Source organism: Motacilla alba, chromosome 24 (genome assembly GCF_015832195.1).
Source record: "Motacilla alba alba isolate MOTALB_02 chromosome 24, Motacilla_alba_V1.0_pri, whole genome shotgun sequence".
NCBI lineage: Eukaryota > Metazoa > Chordata > Aves > Passeriformes > Motacillidae > Motacilla > Motacilla alba.
Window position 1 is genome coordinate 422,660 of NC_052039.1, and position 17,222 is coordinate 439,881.

Here is a 17,222-nt window from a genome sequence, read left to right on the forward strand (position 1 = left end):
CAGGTCTGGAACACCCTGTCTGCTGGTTCCAGCTCAATTCCTGCAGAAGTCTTCTCCAGGGGAACTCTACCCACCCTGGAATTGCAGTGCCCTGTAGGGACAGAAAGCTGGAACATGTAATCTCTTCTGTTGCATTTGCCGCATCTCTTGTGCTCGGCTCTTATCACCTCTCCTAACTCATAATTTAGTCCAGGTTGGTGCTCAGGACTTCTCCCTCTCCCATTCCAGACTTTCAGGGTGGCTAACACCAATATCCAGAACACCAGCAATTTTCCCAGCATTGTAGTCCTGGTATCTGCCAAGCTCTCCAGCTCAATATCAACCTGAAACTGCAGAGCTGTTAAATTCAGTGTTCATATCCTGAGCTTTCTATCTACTCTCTTCTAGTCCATTCATTCAGGTTAAACTTTGCAGCCTTGACCCTTTTTAAATCTACAGATAAGGTTTTTATGCAGTACTGTCTATAATGAAATAATGTCTATACAAGTCTAAAAGAATTATGTGTTGAGGTCCAGCCTGCCCTTAAAAATAAGTGCAATTTCTGGTTTTTACTGCAGCAATATTACAAATTGACTCTCAGCAAAAGGCAGGGTGAAGTTTTAGATCATTGCTAAGTAATTTAGTATGTTTTTGCTACAAATTTTGTGAAGGTAACCACTAAGTTTTGAGTTGTTCTAAAGGCTTCAGCTTTATAGCTCTGTGTTAACTTTTGTGAGGCCCAAAGCCAGGTACAGGGAGCCTGTGAGGGCTGAGAGTAGGCGATACTCTCTTCAAAAGATTCTTACATTTCATTGTAAGACTATTAAATTCCTACAATATCATTTATTTACTTAAACAAATCACCACCCAGTATTTTGGATTAGCAAATGTAGTTTTCCATAAAAAATAATAAAATAAATAAATAACAATTGATATAGTGCTAGATTAATTAGTTTTGTTAAAGAATGTGCCCTAAAACATCACCAGCCTTCCAGAGCTTTTCTGTCATTGTGCAAAGGTCATACAACACTGGCAAGCTGCCATAAATATTTACACTTGTGAAATAAGTTTTGTGAAAGATGAGATGAATAGTTGACCTGAAATGAATGCCCTGCCCATGAAAACTACCCCGAAGCAGCAAAACTTGTGGTGAAAAATTACCCAGCAACTCATTTGCAAGAGGAGGTTTCCCTTCCATCAGTTGATATCTGGGACGCCCAAGCACTAGAAGATTTAAATACCTCTTCTAATAATAACTGAGTATATTTATAGATATTTGTAGATATTTTTATCCTCTGGATAAATATGCAACACTAATTCCTGTTTAGCACCAGTATCTTATGGCAGCAACTGCTGCTGATTGTAATTATACAGCTGTCAGAAGTCAGGATCAACTTGGGCTTCCCCCAGCTCTGATCTGAGTGCATGAAAAAAAAATCTTGCTCTTAGTTTTAAGTCTATAAAGACAGGAATTCTCAGTTTGTGTATTTGATGTAAGTAACCACCCTGAGCTTTTGGAAAGTCCACAGCCAAATAAAAGAACTTGGTTCAGTTGTGGCTTTTCTTACTGTGACTGCTGGGAAGTTCTACCCATCCCTGAACTTCACAGTAGATTAGTTAACAAGAAAAAAAAAAACAAAACAAAGGCTTGAGAAATAATCACCCCTCTTTCCTTAGATGGGGGATCAGTTCCCTGAAACAACAACAGAACAGCAGAAGAGCTGCCCCAGCACTTGAGTTCTAAGGTAGATGAAGATTTCACCAAAAGTTTCACTGATTTCCCCATGCTGATTAACCAACCCAAACATCACAGTGCAGGGGTGAGCTCGTCACATCAGGCTTACACGATGATCAGATGAAGTGTTCCAGTTCAGGAAAGGAATAAATGGAAGATAAATGTGGGACACAGCAAAATAATGAAGTCTGGCTCTGTCCTGCTTGCTTGTGAGCCCTCTTGACACAACAGCTTTTTCCTTTGTTATGCATTTCACTACTTCCTCCCTCCAAAAAACTCTCTTGGATCCGGCTATGTCTAAAGTGCATGTGAGGGGAAAAATCATCCACAAGTTTCCATAAGCCAGACCCCACCAAACATCTGCATCATATGTGACATGTTCCTACTTGACAGCTCTGTCAGGCTCTCCTGGAGGCTCTTCAAATGCCATACGTCTGTCCCAGCTCCAGAGAGCAGCTCTGCTTCTGCCAGCAGGAACCAGAGGGCATTTCTGGCACCTGCTCTGTGCAGCCCCTCACCTCCCCTCCTTTCACTTGCCCTTCTTGCAGGAATGTAACTCAGTGGGTGTGACTGGGAAGGCAGAGTTCAGATCTCATCCCCGTTCCAACCCTGACAGCCGTCACTTTGTTTTAAGCTCTCCCCATCTCAGCAGTTCACTCTCAGATTCCTTCCCATGATGTTTTCAGGCCCCCATCGAAGTCATCCTGCAACTTACAATTTTTCCAAACTAAAGAGCCTCTAGACCTCATCCCACTTGCTCAGGGTTACAGCAGTCCAACTCAAAGCCAAGCTTTGTCCAACATTCAGTTATAAGGAAATACCACAATTATCATCATTTCAACAACTGGATGTTACAGCTCCTGCATCAGGGGTTAAGCCACTCTGTATTAGAGACAGAGAAAATCTAAGGTTAAAAATGCAAGATTCAGTGCACTTCTTACAGCATACTCGTCCAGCTTGTGTGGCTAAACCTCAGGTCTGCTCCAGTCTGCCACATTCACTCACTCCAGGCAATTCCAGGAGAGACAAGAATGGGAATAGGCAGCTCTGGCCACACACAGTCATAAATATACAAATTATTACACAACAGAATTTGCACAAAATATGGTGTGGAGCAGCAGTACTGAATCAGTCTCTGTAAAAACAAGGCAGGGGCTGGTTTACCCTGCACATCTGATCTCCATCCCACAGTGCCTTGGATATCCTTTTCCAAATGCATTCCAGGGCCTTCCTGGATTTCCCTCCATACAGTATCTTTACTCATCACACGATGCTTTACATTCACGTTCTTTCTCAGTGCTTTCTTCACCGGGTGTAGCACCAGTGTGTCGTAATTCACACCTACTTCCCAAACCCTGCGTCAGCTCCCAGCAGAAAAAAATACCCAAGCATCAAGTTACTAAACAGAGGTTTTGAGCACTTGTTTAGCAAGTCACAGAGGTGCACAAACGCTAAGCCTTGCAGGGCCCTGCTTCCCTAACTCTTCTCAATTTCTGCTCTCATTACCAGAGCAAACGGCGCCAGCTCTCCGCCCACGCCAGTGCCCGCAACTGCCTGGAAAAGTGGGGCTGCAAACCCATGCTGCAGCGGGGGAGTGGGGGGGTCTGTCCCAGGTTATACCAATGGAACCGCAAGTCTGCAACCTCCAAGCAAATTCGGCACAAGTGGCTTCCAGAGAGACTGTGTGAACAAGTTGTAACACATCCCCACCTCCCTCTGCACCAAGCTCACCAGCTGGAATGCGCTCACCTGAAGTTTGCTCTGGGAGCAACAGCCTGTGATTGACCCATCGAGTCACTTCATTTCACAGATGCTGCATGGCAGAGTAGCTCCAGGAGCATTTATGAGACTATGAAGGAAGGATTAAAAAGCAAGCAGTCAAAAGAACACTTTTACTCCGTCCAAACACAGCATCACATTTGCACGCAAGGAGAAGCCCAATAACTAGAAGAATTCCATTTGGCAGCCTGGCCACTCGTCTGGGTGGATTTGACCATCAAAGAGACAGGCTAGAAGAGAAAGTAATATTCTGCTCTGCTTGTATTTATACACCGCTGAACTTTACATATGCACAGTCCTAGAAGCTGAGTGTACACTAAGAGTATTTTGTAAACACTTAGGTTCAAGGCTTTAAAAATGAATTTATTCAGTTACATTTGTAATCTTTCTCATTGCCTCATATGACCAAACACAATGTTCTCCACAGGGCTGACAGAATAGTAATAATTTTTAAAGGGTGGAAAAATCCTTGGCATAAAGGCTACAGAATATTGCAAATTTAGACTGTTGTTTGCAAGCATTTTGAGTATTCAGTGACTATTTAATCCAAACCAATTCAGAGGAGGGTAATTTTTTTTGCCAAATAATCTAAATGAATGATTCATTAAAAATCTGATCTCAGTTACTCTGAATGCTTATCTTTGTGAGTACAGAAGTGACTTGAATTCACAGAGCTCTGTGTGTGTACAGAAATGTGCCCAGCTAATGGGTCTGTACCAATGATGCTTTCAAATTTGGCAGCGTTTTACCTCGGGTAGTCCTCCCCACCAGGAGTTTTTAATCCTGAACACAATCTCGGAGTTACTGAACTCTGTTTCTAACCATGCACAAGGCACACATCACCATCACACCTGACATGCCCATTGTTTAGCTATCTTCCTGTTTATCACTGCTTTTAGAAAACATCATGCAACAGCAACAAGCTGTGGCATTACCAGTGACAAGTACTCATGGCTCAGTCCCTGGGTGTAGGAGGTACAAAAACCAGTCACAGACTGATAGCTTTCATTTTGTGAACACCACACCCTTTCCTTTCCAAAGGATAAGCATCTTTAAAAATATAGATATGCTGTTGGGTTTGTCCTGCATGAATCAGGGGGATTCTCATATTTAAAACCAAATATTCTAGCTATAAAATATGCCAGGGAAGAAGAATCTACTGTATCTGATGATTATGAGTTGAGATGTCTGAAAACAAAGCACTGTGGAATGGAGCACAACCTGTCACAACAGAGTGACCAGCTGAGTAATGAGCCAGACAGAGTCAATACACCCATTGCCAGGAAAAGATACATTTATTCTCTGAAAACATGAGTTAGAATATTGGTAAATGAGTAGAGCCTTTATCTCTCCTCCTGCAGAGTCCTCTCAAACATGCCAAATTTGCTACTGAAGTTATTTGGATGAAATCTCTTGGTCTTATCATTAATATCTACTTTTTGGAAAGAGTCTGACTTCAATTGTGAACAGCAATGTGCCTGGTGGCTTCAAGAGAGGCAAGATTTGACACATGATATCCCAATCCTAACTGAATTACTTGCTTTTCCAGCAGGAATGAAGATTAGCTCAAAACTGAAGTTAATGAAAGCAGTCATATTTTTATGCTCATGCTTTTTTCTTGATGGCAAAACCACTGTAAGGATTCTGATATACCAGCTCATGTCTCTGTAGATATTATCTCGGAGCTCCAGCCCAAATTCACCACCCCTAGCACAAGCTGCCACAGCCCTGTTCCAGAAAGGACGTGCCTTTCTCCCTGGGTTATTCATATCCCCAAGATTCATCCTCTGAAGGGTGACAGGAATTGCCTCACTCATCTCCCAAATCTGGCATGAGCCATGACTAATGATTGTGCTGTGCCCTGAAACACTGCGAGGAAGGGTGCTACAGAAGTGCGAATCAGCTTTCAGGAACACAAACACATCTTTCACATGTCTTCCTTGTGGTCCCAGTCTATTTTGTAAACAGAGTCTAGTACTGTTTGGCATCAGCATCTTCTCAGAACAAACATACAAAGCTCAGAAGAAGTCTCCAAATGCAACTGATTTCTTAAATATTTATCATTTCACTCCAAGAAAAATATTTAGAAGAAGAAAAACATGAAGTAAAGGAAGGAAAGATACAGTTATCTCACATCAACATCTCAAAGCACAGCCAGGCCAGCTGATGGAAACCAGAACCAAATTCTGTACCAGCTAGCACAGAGGTGCTCTCTAGGGCTTTTCTCAGCAGAGGCATATTGCCATTGACATTTCCAGGCAAAAAAGCCACCTGCAAAACCCCAACAAGTCCAAGCTAGGCAAAATCCCTTTCAGTTTCCCTCATCTTGTTCCTCAGAGGAAAAAACATATAGCAGAAAAAGAAAACCTTATGGATCAAAAATACTCATGATTAAAAGAAATTGTACCCTTGCCAACAAATAGATATGCACCAGTTTTAAAAAGCTGAAACCAAGAAACCGGACCTGGAAGAACTGCCACCTGATCATATCTCTTCCTCCCATCGCCTGGGGAAGTTTATTTCCTGGATGCCCTGGCTAACTTGCTGATGAGGTGATGAGGACCAAGTGACCTTCAGATCCATAGAAAGGGCAGACAGGCCCTGTGGACACACAAGAGCAACCTATAACTGGCAAGGGCTGAAGCAGTTCAGATCAGTCCTTTCCTGTTTGGCAGAGCTGGATATCAGGGCTCTGTGCTGGTGAAGCATTTCCTGGCATCCCCAAGAGCCATTAAAGTTTTCCAGAAAATTAGCAACACGAAGAATTGACAAGAAACAGAACATTTGAGAAGGGGAGAGGTAAACTTTCTCCCCTTATTTATTTATCTTTTTAAGCAAAATGTTCAGACACAAAAGTGAAGGCAGTGAGATTCAAATCACAAGGCACAGCTTCATGGGAGGCAGTTAAAGGGAAATTCATGCAAGATCCTCAGCACTGAGTCAAGACCTTTCTTTGATCTGCAGTTTTCCCAAGCCGCATTCCCACATGCAGCCCACCATTTGTTTTCAGTTAGAGAGGAATAATGAAAAATGCTCTGCTAGGGAAGAGCAACAAACAGGCCTTGCAAGCAGCAACAGCCAGTCAAAATCAGGAGGAGGCAAAACCACAAAAGTGAGATGATGGCATCTATTACTGCAAGAAAGGCACAGCTGCTTGGGGATGCTCCTGGTATCTTTCCTCCAGGAATTTCAGTCACCATGATCAGGGATGGATAGATAGGGATCACCTCCTTGCACATTACTGAATCTTCTCTCTCCTAAATACAGAGCCAACAAATCGCTTCTGGCACCCTGGGGTTTATCAGCAGTGAGCCATGCAGGGACTACCCTGCCTCATCCTAATTCACTTGTCAGGTTTGACAGGACCAGAGTTGTAGACAGCACAATACATCACATCATTTTGCCTTGTCATCACTGTAATTTGTATATTTTCTGCAACCTTTTTTGTTTATTAGCCCACATAATTATGCTCTTTGCCGTTTTAGGGACTACTGTGCAACATCTTCATGATTTGCCGTCTCCTTACCCGTGGAGCCCCAGCCCCACCAATGCTCTTAACTCCAATTTTCTTCGTTGGCATCTGGCACAGCATATGCTGAAATCTCACAGCTATTGTTCCAGACTCTGCACATTTACAGTTACCATCAGTTATTCACAATAGGCTCTGAAAAGTTTCATCACAACAACTAGAAATTCTTCAAATCCCTTAATTTCAAAACTCACAATTTGGAATTTCTGGATGCCTAGGCTTGCCTTTCTTGGTCACCCAATACATTCACCAACAGTGGTATCATTTATTCATTCTGGGTAGCTGGTATCACCACAGCCCTAATGTAGATTATATACTTCCTTTACAGTGTTTCACAGATGGAATGAAAACCAGAATGCATCAAATCCAGCTTGCAGAATGGTTTCAATTATGCCTTTCATTTAGAACATTTCTGAAAATGTATCAACTGGGCCATTTCATATTTGCTTTTGCAATGTAAATGTGGCTAAGCACAGGCACATGATCCATAGGCCATGATCCACACCCCCACTCCATGTTCCTCACCCTGTGGCCCTGGGCCCTGGCCAAAGGCAAGGAGTGCTCCCAGGTTAACTGCCTTGCAGTGCCACTGCTGGAGAAATAAACACCACCAGCAATCAGACTTGTAAGCTCTGCGGTCACCAAATGCCATAATTATCAGGGAGGGGTTTCCACACCTCTTACTGACAGCAAGATCAAGTCCTGTGTTCCTGGCCATGCTAATGAAACAGTAAATCACATTATGAAGTGGTTTAGGGTTAGCCATTGAAACACAACACACAGGTAATGGCTCTATCCAAAAGATCCTCTACTACAGCACAGCAGGTCCTTGCATTCACAGAGGCACTTACCTGGAGAAAGGAGTTTGTGGTTAATACTTAAACCTCACTAAAAAGTGTGAATTAACTTTTACTGATAAAGCAACACTGTCCCATACAGATTTAATAAAGTTGAAGCTCAACTAGAGGGGAAAGTTTTGCATTGTGAACAGGGTGTGCAAGTGGCCTGTCCACAGATAAACATGTCTGCATGTGACTACAATAAAACACCTTTCTTGGTCTTGCACTAGCAAAGTGAGGTGGGAGGGTTGTGGTGCAGGCAGCTACCTTGTACATCCCTTCAGGCTGGGACTACTCCCCTCAGGTGTGCGTGCCTTAGACACAGTAAAAAACACACAAACAAACTTCAGGACATCTTTGGTGAGTTTTTGCATACTCAGACATTCAAAACCCATCCCGGACATGTTCCTGTGTCACTTGCTCCAGGTGATCCTGTCTTGGTGGAGGGGTTGGCCCAGATGATCTCCAGAGGTCCCTTCCAACCCCACCATCCTGTGACAGGAGCAGCCCTGGCTTCACTATGGCACACATAGAACCACTGCAGGCCCTGCCACTTCCATCCCTTCTCCTGCCTCTGGATCAGCCCCAGCACCTCACATATCCCTGAACCCCAAATACACCTCTAAGTGCTAAGAACATGGGACCAGGCGCTGCTCCATGGTACTCAGCAACAGGACAAGAGGAACAGGCAGGAACTCATGCACGGGAAGTTCCAGCTGACTATAAGGAAGAACTTCTGCCCCGTGAAGTCATCAAGCACTGAACAGACTGTCATAGAGGGTGTGGAGTGTCCCTCACTGGAGATATTCCAGAACCCTCTGGACACAATCCTGTGCCCTGTACTCTGGGATGGCCCTGCTGGAGAGAAGACCTAGGACTTGAAGACCCTCTGTGGTCCCCTCCAGCCTCAGCCATCGTGAGACTCTGTCAAATAACCCCAGAACCTTCACAGTCCCGCTCAGCTCTCACACCCTCCCCCTCTTCTCCGGGCCTCAAACCAGGAACATCTGACAGTGCTTTCCCACACTGAGGAGAAAACATTTCCCTGTGCCCAGACCCACACCTTCCCCATCACCGGCAGTACAGCTGTGGTGGCTTTGGTCCCGCAATCCCAGAGTCATTTCGGTTGGAAAAGACCTCTGAGACCATCGAATCCACCCTGTGACCGATCCTCACCTTGTTACCCAGCCCAGCTGAGTGCCACTTCCAGTCATTTCTTGGACAGCACCAGGAACAGGGACTCCACCACCTCCTGGGCAGCCCCTTCCAACATCTAATCACCCTTTCTGTGAAGAAATTCCTCCTGATGCCGGACTTAAACCTCCTCTGGTGCAGGTTAAGCCTTTGTGCTCTCATCCCGTCGTTGTTCCCTGGGGGCAGAGCCCGACCCTCAGGTCAGGCTACAGCCTCCTGCCAGGGAGTGGTAGAAAGAGACACGCTGCCCTGCCATCCCGAGCCGACATCCTGAGCTCTCTCCTCCGTGTCCCCCTCACGGCCACTCCGACACCGCGCCATCCTCCGGGCCCGTCATCCCTCCCTTCATCCACCTATCCCTCCCTCCGCCGCCGCCGCCTCACGCCCGCCCTTCCCAGCGTTGGGGCGGAGCCGGCGGCAGCAGCAGCGCGCATGGGCCCCGCCGCCTGTCCGTGAGCCCGAGCGGGGGGCGTGTGCCGGACGCGGATCCCCCTCGCCGGGCCCTTGCCGGCCCCTTCCCGGCGGCTCCTCCTTACCTGCGGCGGCCGCGGCCATGGCGCTGCGGGCGGCGGGACCGGGCTGCTGAGCGGCGGTCGGGGCGCGGTCCCGCGGCGGCGGAGCGAGGTGAGCGCGGCCAGCAGAGGGGGAGGGCTGAGGGGACAGATCGGCATAGCACCGGCGGTCGCGATAGTGTCGCGACAGCGCCCTGCAGGTCGTGAGGGCGGCGCTGGGGTGGGTGATGGGGCGCGCGCCGCGGCCGCTGCCGTCATGGGCGGGAGAGAAAAAGGAAAAAAAAACCCGAATAAAAGGGTTTGTCGTGGCGGCGTTTTGTTCGTCCCGGAGCTCCCCTTTCCCGCGCCTGGAGCTCCGCCCGTGTCGCCGGGGGTCTCCCAGATGGGCGAATTCTCCTGTGGCCGGGGAACAATCACTGGCAAGGAGGGATAATGGGCATTTCAGCCCATGCGTGCCATCCCCGCGTGGGGCTCGGCGCGGGGACGCGGCTTTGTGCCGGCTCCATTGTCCTGCTGCCCTTTGTGCGGCTGCTGCGGGCACGCAGGGTTCGTGTCCGGGGACAGCCCTGAGCAGGCACGGTGTGAGCAGCGCACAACAGGTGCTGCGTGTGCTCGCGGAGGTGATTCATCCAAATTACCTCGGTAAGCTTCCCGCCCAGTTGCAGAAGGAGGCGAGCGGTGGATGCCGGAGTGAGGTTTATAGGGACGGATCCATAACACTTCTGGGCACTGAGTGAGCAATGGCAGCTTAGGGAAAAGGTAAATGAACCTTTGAAATTCGCACTTGTGTACCCACCTGTGGTGCTGTTTTTTTCTGCAAACCGTGTGTCCCATCTTGTTCTCCCTTGGGAATTTGTCTCCTATGGCAAACGGCTGCTCCAGACCTGACCGAGGGCTGCTGGATTGTTTGGAGGTAATGGGAACGAGTCCGTTTTTGTTCCTTCTCTGTCCTTTCCACGTGAGATTGTGCAGAAAACAGCACTTTGGACAGAGGCTTGGACAGCCTCCGTGGGCGCCCAGTTTGTTGTGTTGGTTGGTCTTGGCGCTGAGAAGAATGCAATTGAGAGGAGTAGGTGGAAAGGCAACAAGGTAGAAGCTTAAAATATGCCATTTAATTTCAAGAAACAGCTGTGTGTAATCCAAAGGTGACCAAACACTCTTCTTTGAAATTAACTGAATGAGTTGGTTGACAGGACTCTTAAAATCTATTTCAAGTGTTTAAGGTTGGAGCTTCTGCAGCATAGGGACAAATATCCTGCATGTGCTTATTGAGAATGTGCGGTTTCTTTCCCACTGCACAAATGTCTTCTCTCCTAAAATCAGGTTAGCCTTGAGTGAGCAACTTATTTTGACTGGTAAGTAAAATACTATATATTCCTTATGATAAAAGAGCAGTAAATAGTTCTTGTGCTTGGACTGGTTTGTTTTCATGAAACTTATCCGAGCCTTACCAGGGTGTGTGCACTGGAGCTGATGGGTTTGCAGTGTTTGAACACATTGGAGCCAGCTGCAAGAATCAAAATTCTAGTCATTTGAGAGCATATGGTGATAGAGATAATAACGTGGGGGGAAATGGGGTCGGTCTGGCAAAATGCAAAACCTGTTACTTGGGGAAACAGAACTGAAGGTGTTACTGTGGTATTAATGCCATGTATAATGTACAGAAGAAATATTAGTCCATTGCCAGAAGCAAATTACTGGCCAGTCTTTCAGCTTGTGGTCTTAATCTGGGGTTTGTTTTTTTTGAAGTGCTCTTTGTTTCTTCAGAAACTCGACAAATACATCTGAGGCAAGTCAGCAGAAATATCATCTGGGAACTGCTTTAGTTTTTGGGTTTTGTGTCCAATTTGTAGCTGGATGTTGCAGTGGTTTTGTATCACTTGCTGCTGCTGGGTTGTGAAATATCAGGATCACAGTCCTTGACAATCTGTTTTCTGTAATGCAAAGCAAGGGGAATGATGATCATCATGTTCAATTTGAGGGGGATGACTGCAGTGGTGACTTACTGCCCGGAGAGAAGATCCCAGAGGGAGTGGAGGAAATCCAATAAGAAAGGGGAATAGTGCTACTTTCGCCATTTTCCCCCTGGGCTTCTGGCTTCTGGTTTTTTTTTGTGAACTTATGAAAAGGAAATGTCATTTTGCTGTCTGAGTGCATTGTTTTGCATGAAGTGTCAGACTGCATCATGGGGATGATTCCAGTCAACTTCCCCCATTTCAAAACAAACACGTCAAATACTGTAATATGTTTTTACAACAGCTCAGTGTGTTTTTCAGAATCCCAATGTCCATATTTCCAAAAAAATTATGTTTTTTATGCTTTTTTATGGCTAGAATAGTTTTTGTAGGAGAGAAGAATTGAGATGGGTTCCCTTGGCCTTTGTGAACTGCTCTCCACCAATAAGAGGAACTTGTTGGCTTTTTCATGAACTGGGGGATTATTTTAATTCGCATTTCCTCAAAATATTCTTATCTTTGCAATAGTTTTGATTCCAATGGCTGTGACCAAGGCAAGAGCTACTGTCTTTCCTGGTGCCAGGGTAAGGACAGAAAGGGAAGAAGATGTAGGTAAATTTGTGAATTTTTGCTGCAGAACCAAATTGATCCCGTGGGACTGTGAGCACGGATGGCCTCTGCCAGGTGTGGTATCCACTGGGCCAGGTCCTCTCCCAGGTGTGTTCCTCACCTGCAGCTCCTGGATCTGGTTTCAGCCTTCGCTGTGCAGCAGCAGCATTGTGTACCAGCAAGGCTGATGAGTTTGCTGCTTGTATGGGTTTGATGATGGGCCAGGTAGGTCCGAGCTGAGAAGGATCCTGGCAGAGCGGTTCTTCCCCACCAGACTTGCGCAGGAATTTGAACTTGAGCGTGTTCTAAGTCTGTGCTTCCAACAGTGGAGATGGTTCTGGGTTTCTCTTCGGCTCTGGTAGCTGCTCTTGGGATATCTGATATTGCAATAAAAGAGAAACAGATTGCAGTGTTTATCAACTTTTAAAGTCCATAACAGCTTTCCTTGGAAAAAGCAGTCATTTTGGTATTTGGGGTGAGGCAGGTCAACAAGTCTGGGCAGTCGGAGCATGTGGCTTTTCCCAGTGATTTCTATTCTTATGCTAATCTTTTGAGCAGGCTGGCTGAGCGCTGTTGGAAAGGAGGGGTGTGCACATCGAGGACACTAAAGAGAAGCCATTTTTGGTACTTATTGTCATGCAGATTAGGTTTTCCAGCCAACCAGAATTTGGAGAATTGCGTAACCCGAGGATGTGATGCTGCGAGTCAGGAGTAATTTAGCAATTCTAACCCGGTTTGGCTGAAACTGTTACTTTTCAATATTAGTTTTGAGGGCTTTTGTTTGCTTTGCTTAGGTTTTATTTTTGTAAATCCGTGTTGTAGCTGAAAAGTTATCTTTGCTGCTTATTTAAAGTCGGAAAACTTCAATTTTCAATTTTTAATTATTGTGATGGGTAAGAAGTGTAGGAAGGCAGCAAAACTGAGTTGCTCATTGGAATCCTTGTTCTGTTTCTATGTGTGCCTTGCTGTGTTTCTCCCACACTGTCTGTGAGCCCTCAATTCCTGCAGTGTAAAAGATTTTAGATAAATAGATTTTTGAGTAGTTTGTGCATGTTCCTAGGGAGGTGTGTGTGCCACTAGAAACGAGGTAAAAGATGTAAATCTCACTCACAAGATTTCCTTGTATATTGGTTTTCCACGATTGCTTTAGAAATATGAGGTACTGGAGAAGTCTGAAGGAGATGCTCCAAGTTAGGATTTTGTTGCACAGAAGAGGAAACTGCAGCTGCTTGTGGCCTCTGTCTTGTATAATATCCCCAATAACATATGGGATTTCTGCAGTGCAAAGTGCTGTGGCTGTCAAGCACATTAAGAAGTCTCTGGGTGTTTATTTCAGTGGTGTTTTGTGGTTCTGAGGTCTGTGCTCACTGCAGTAGATCCGCTTATCCATATTTGTGTGTAGTGTTGGATTCTTTGGAAGTGTGCAAAATAATTAAAAACCGCCCTTTAAACTATTTAGTAAATTGGATTTGCTTTGCCAGCAGTGGAACAGGAAGTTAATCGTGTTTAAGCTGATGTTGACTTTTCCAATCAGATTTTCCCTGGGAAGAAACTTTACTACCTAGTTGTTAAATGCACAGTTAATTACCTGCTGATTGGTTAAGCTGATAAACCAATGCTACCAGGTTTACTGTAATCAGGTTGGTAAATGTGCCACGTATGTGCTTCCTCATGCTCTTGTCTTGCTTTGTGATTAAAACCGGTGTTAACTCTCATCATGCTCACGATCTGGATGTATTTAGTATTGTCAGGTGATGATTGACACTGACGTTACCATTCACTGGATGTTCTTGCTCTGTGCTTAAGTTACGCATGTGTAGTTCTGGAGTTCATAATGTCATCTCCAAATATTCGATGAGAATATGGCTCAGCAGCTTTAGACCCCTGGTTTAGAAAATAAAATATATCTCCACTTTTTAAAATAGTTGTTGTAGGCACCTTTATTGTCTTTCAGTAGCTATGTTGCAACATTTTGATTGTGTCCCGACATGGTATGAGGTCAGTGGTTGCAGCAATAGCTGTGCATCTGTTGCCGATCAATGAATCTTTCACCCTCTCGGTCATCTCAGTTACTTTTGCTGACGAAGAAGCTGCAATTGCTGCCCCTCCATCTCATCCCTGATGTGCCTGGGGTTTTTGCCTGCCCTGATCTCAGTACTGATGTTTGTTGGTAGAATACGTTGATTTTTAGTGTATCCATTATAACTCATTAAGAATTGGAGAGAAACTGGAGTTTCTCCAATTTCCACCATTAATTCATTAAACTAGGACTGCAAGCACTTTGGAGCCTGGCTCTCTATGGATTTCAGGGTAAAATTAAATGCTTAAATATCATTGAGGTTTTTGGTGGATGGAGGGACACTTGGTGAGACCTAAGTGGTGGCCTTAGGTCTTCTGGTGGCAGCTCTTCCAATGGGTGTATTGCTTTTAAGATACGTGGATGAAAGGTGGTTTGCTATAAGCTTTGTCATCCCTTATTGGGAGATTGAGAAAATCAGTTTTCCCCAAAAACATCTTTGATGGCAAGGTGTTAGGTTATGTGTGATTTGAAAATTCTTGCTTCTTACAGAAAGACATATTTAATTATCTGTGTATTTTGTTATCTGAGAGATATTTATTACTGACTAAAACCATTTCCATTTAAATATTAAAGTTAAGTTGTTGTGCTTTTTTCCTCCCTTTAATTTCAGTAGCAATGTTTGCTGGCATTTAGGCAATGAACTTTCTAGCCTTGATACTCAGGATACTCAAGGTGTCTGTGAGTTGTTTAGGGAAAAAGAGAAGATGCAGTGCTTGGTGTTTTGAAAACAGTTTGGTTTTTTGGTGCCAGCCTAAAACGAAGAAATTTTGCAAATCTAAATGTCATAATTTGGCCATATTCTTACAGACTTCACTAAGGCATAAGAGTGGCTGTTATGAAGAATGTAGCTGGACAACCCTGTTTGTGCACAATTTTAATTGCTGCAAGAGCCTTTGAGTGTTTGCTGATATTTACCCTTTTTCCTCCTTGTTATGATTCATGAATGTCTTCATTAGATTTCATAATAGCAGCTTTGTGCCAGGCCTTTTGTGTTTGTGTTTTACAAGAAGCATCTCTAGAGAGTCAGCTCCTGCCTGCTGGGAACAATCAGTCTTTTAACAGGGTGATTTCAGTAGTTTTTAAAATTTATTTTGACTTCAAAAAGACTATTATCTTGCTTGATAATGCGTCTTGCTTGTTCTTCCCCCCAAATTTACATAGCAGTGGATACAATGTGGTGGAATCTTTACAAATTTTATCAACAATTTGCAAATCAACTTTTCATAGACTTTGAATACATTTCAGTAGCTGCTTTCCATAACTTGCCCTTATGATTATCATCTTATCCCTTACACTCTGTCTGGGATAGAAATGAAAATTGCTGTTTGGGTGTCATGATTTGTTGTTAATGCTTATATGTGTATTTATAAAGTACGGATGATGATAGCGCTTTTGTACTAAAATATAAAATGTAGGTTTTTTGTAAAACTCACAAATGAATGAGCAATAGGTATAAATATTCAGATAGACCAAAAAGAATTCTTTGGCACAACCTGTAAACCAGAATGTGTTGCTCCTTCCTCGCTTCTAGGAATCTGCAGAGATGTAAAATGTTCACTGGAGCTTGAATTGGTAAGGAGTACTTGATTTTTATTTCAGCAAAAGTTCTGATAACTTATTTTTGGAAGTGTAAATGAGATTCCATAGTTGTCCTGTTGCATGATGCACAAGGCAAGCTTCAGATGTAAAGTTCAGTCATTGGTAACTTCTGCAGCGTATTTCATTGAAGAAACTGGAACAAAAGTTTGTTTGTAACCACTCTGGAACTGAGAACAAAGGCTGCGGGGACCTTTGAACCCTTGTGGCTGTGCATCTAAAGGAGGAATTGTTCAGGAATGGGAAAAACTGCCAGAAGACCAGGGATTTGCTTTTCCCGACAACTTTCTCCAGCAGTGTTCAATGATTGCATTTAAAGAAAAAAAAAAAAAAGTCAGTTAATTGGAAGACTCCCTTACTTATTCTTCCCATCAAGCTCTGATTTGATGATCAAGCATGCTGGGATGGTTATTTTTACCTTTTTTTTTCACCAAGACAAGCTTTGAACAAATGAGTGTGTGTGCTCTCTTTTTTTGGGAGAAAACTTAATGATTGATTGCATCCTTAAACATTTTGTTCTCTCTCAAATGTTCTGTGCTAGAGATTCTGGCGTGTGAAGCGATTTGTTTCCCCTGCTTCCTGGTGTTCTGACTTCACAATTATTTTTCATTCACTGGTAGCTGTCTCCTCAAGGAAGATGGTAGGGAATTATCAGTGTTCTGAAGAAATTGTTACTTCTTTGCAAAATGTGTTGACTGGCACATTGGGTCTCCAGTGGGTTGTCCAGCATGAAGGTTCTGCTGCAGGCAGCAATTTGTGCCTTATCATTCACCTTCATGAATTTTACAAGGCTTAAGCAGAGGATGGGCTGTACTGGATGAAAAGATTCTCCAAATTGCTTTGTGCAGAGGGAGAGAGACCACAGTATAGAGGGTTTGTTATTTTTCCTTGAGTAGTGAACATAACACACCAGCTGGAAGAAACAGAGTTGTTCATTTATATTTCTCATCCTGGACATGCAGCTCATAAGTGTGCTCAGGCATGCGTGTGATGTGCCTGTCTGTCCCTCTTTCCCCTCCTGGAGAAACACTCTGTGCTGCTCTGCAGTTTGGACAGAAGGGAGAAGCTGGGTTTGCCCCTTAAGAATTGAATTAGGTGCAAAACAAGTGGAGGCATGGAATGAGACCTGGAATCTGGTCGTCTTTGTGCAGTCACCCTTGGAGAGGCTGCTTCACACCGGTTTGCAGCCAGGTGATGTTCGTGGCTACAGCCACCTGAGTGAGAGCTTTTCTCGGGGTGTTCCCTGCATACCTGGTTCCCAGAAAAGCACAGAAGGAATTGGGAAAGCTCCAGTTACCAGAAGGAAGAGTTAGCCATTTGGTATGATCTGGCTGACAGATGAGTATTTGAAGCAGTGATTCCTCTTGCTGCTAGAGAGGAAAAAAAATCAATTTCTTCCAAATTATCAGCGGCCT

General features: G+C 44.5%; 1 protein-coding gene and 1 long non-coding RNA gene across 3 annotated transcripts in view; one reads left to right on the forward strand and one right to left on the reverse strand.

Moving 5' to 3' along the window:
* The window catches only part of LOC119711442, a 39,898-nt gene extending 30,505 nt beyond the window's left edge, over positions 1 to 9,393 (reverse strand). The window contains exon 1 of the long non-coding RNA XR_005259723.1: positions 9,038 to 9,393. This is a non-coding gene — a long non-coding RNA (uncharacterized LOC119711442). The remainder of the gene's footprint in view (positions 1 to 9,037) is intronic.
* A 56-nt stretch (positions 9,394 to 9,449) lies between these two features.
* ARHGAP32 (Rho GTPase activating protein 32) overlaps positions 9,450 to 17,222 on the forward strand; it is a 238,164-nt gene continuing 230,391 nt past the window's right edge. For both annotated transcript variants that reach the window (XM_038161662.1, XM_038161664.1), the window contains exon 1: positions 9,450 to 9,679. The gene's annotated coding sequence lies outside the window, so the exon portion shown is untranslated. The remainder of the gene's footprint in view (positions 9,680 to 17,222) is intronic.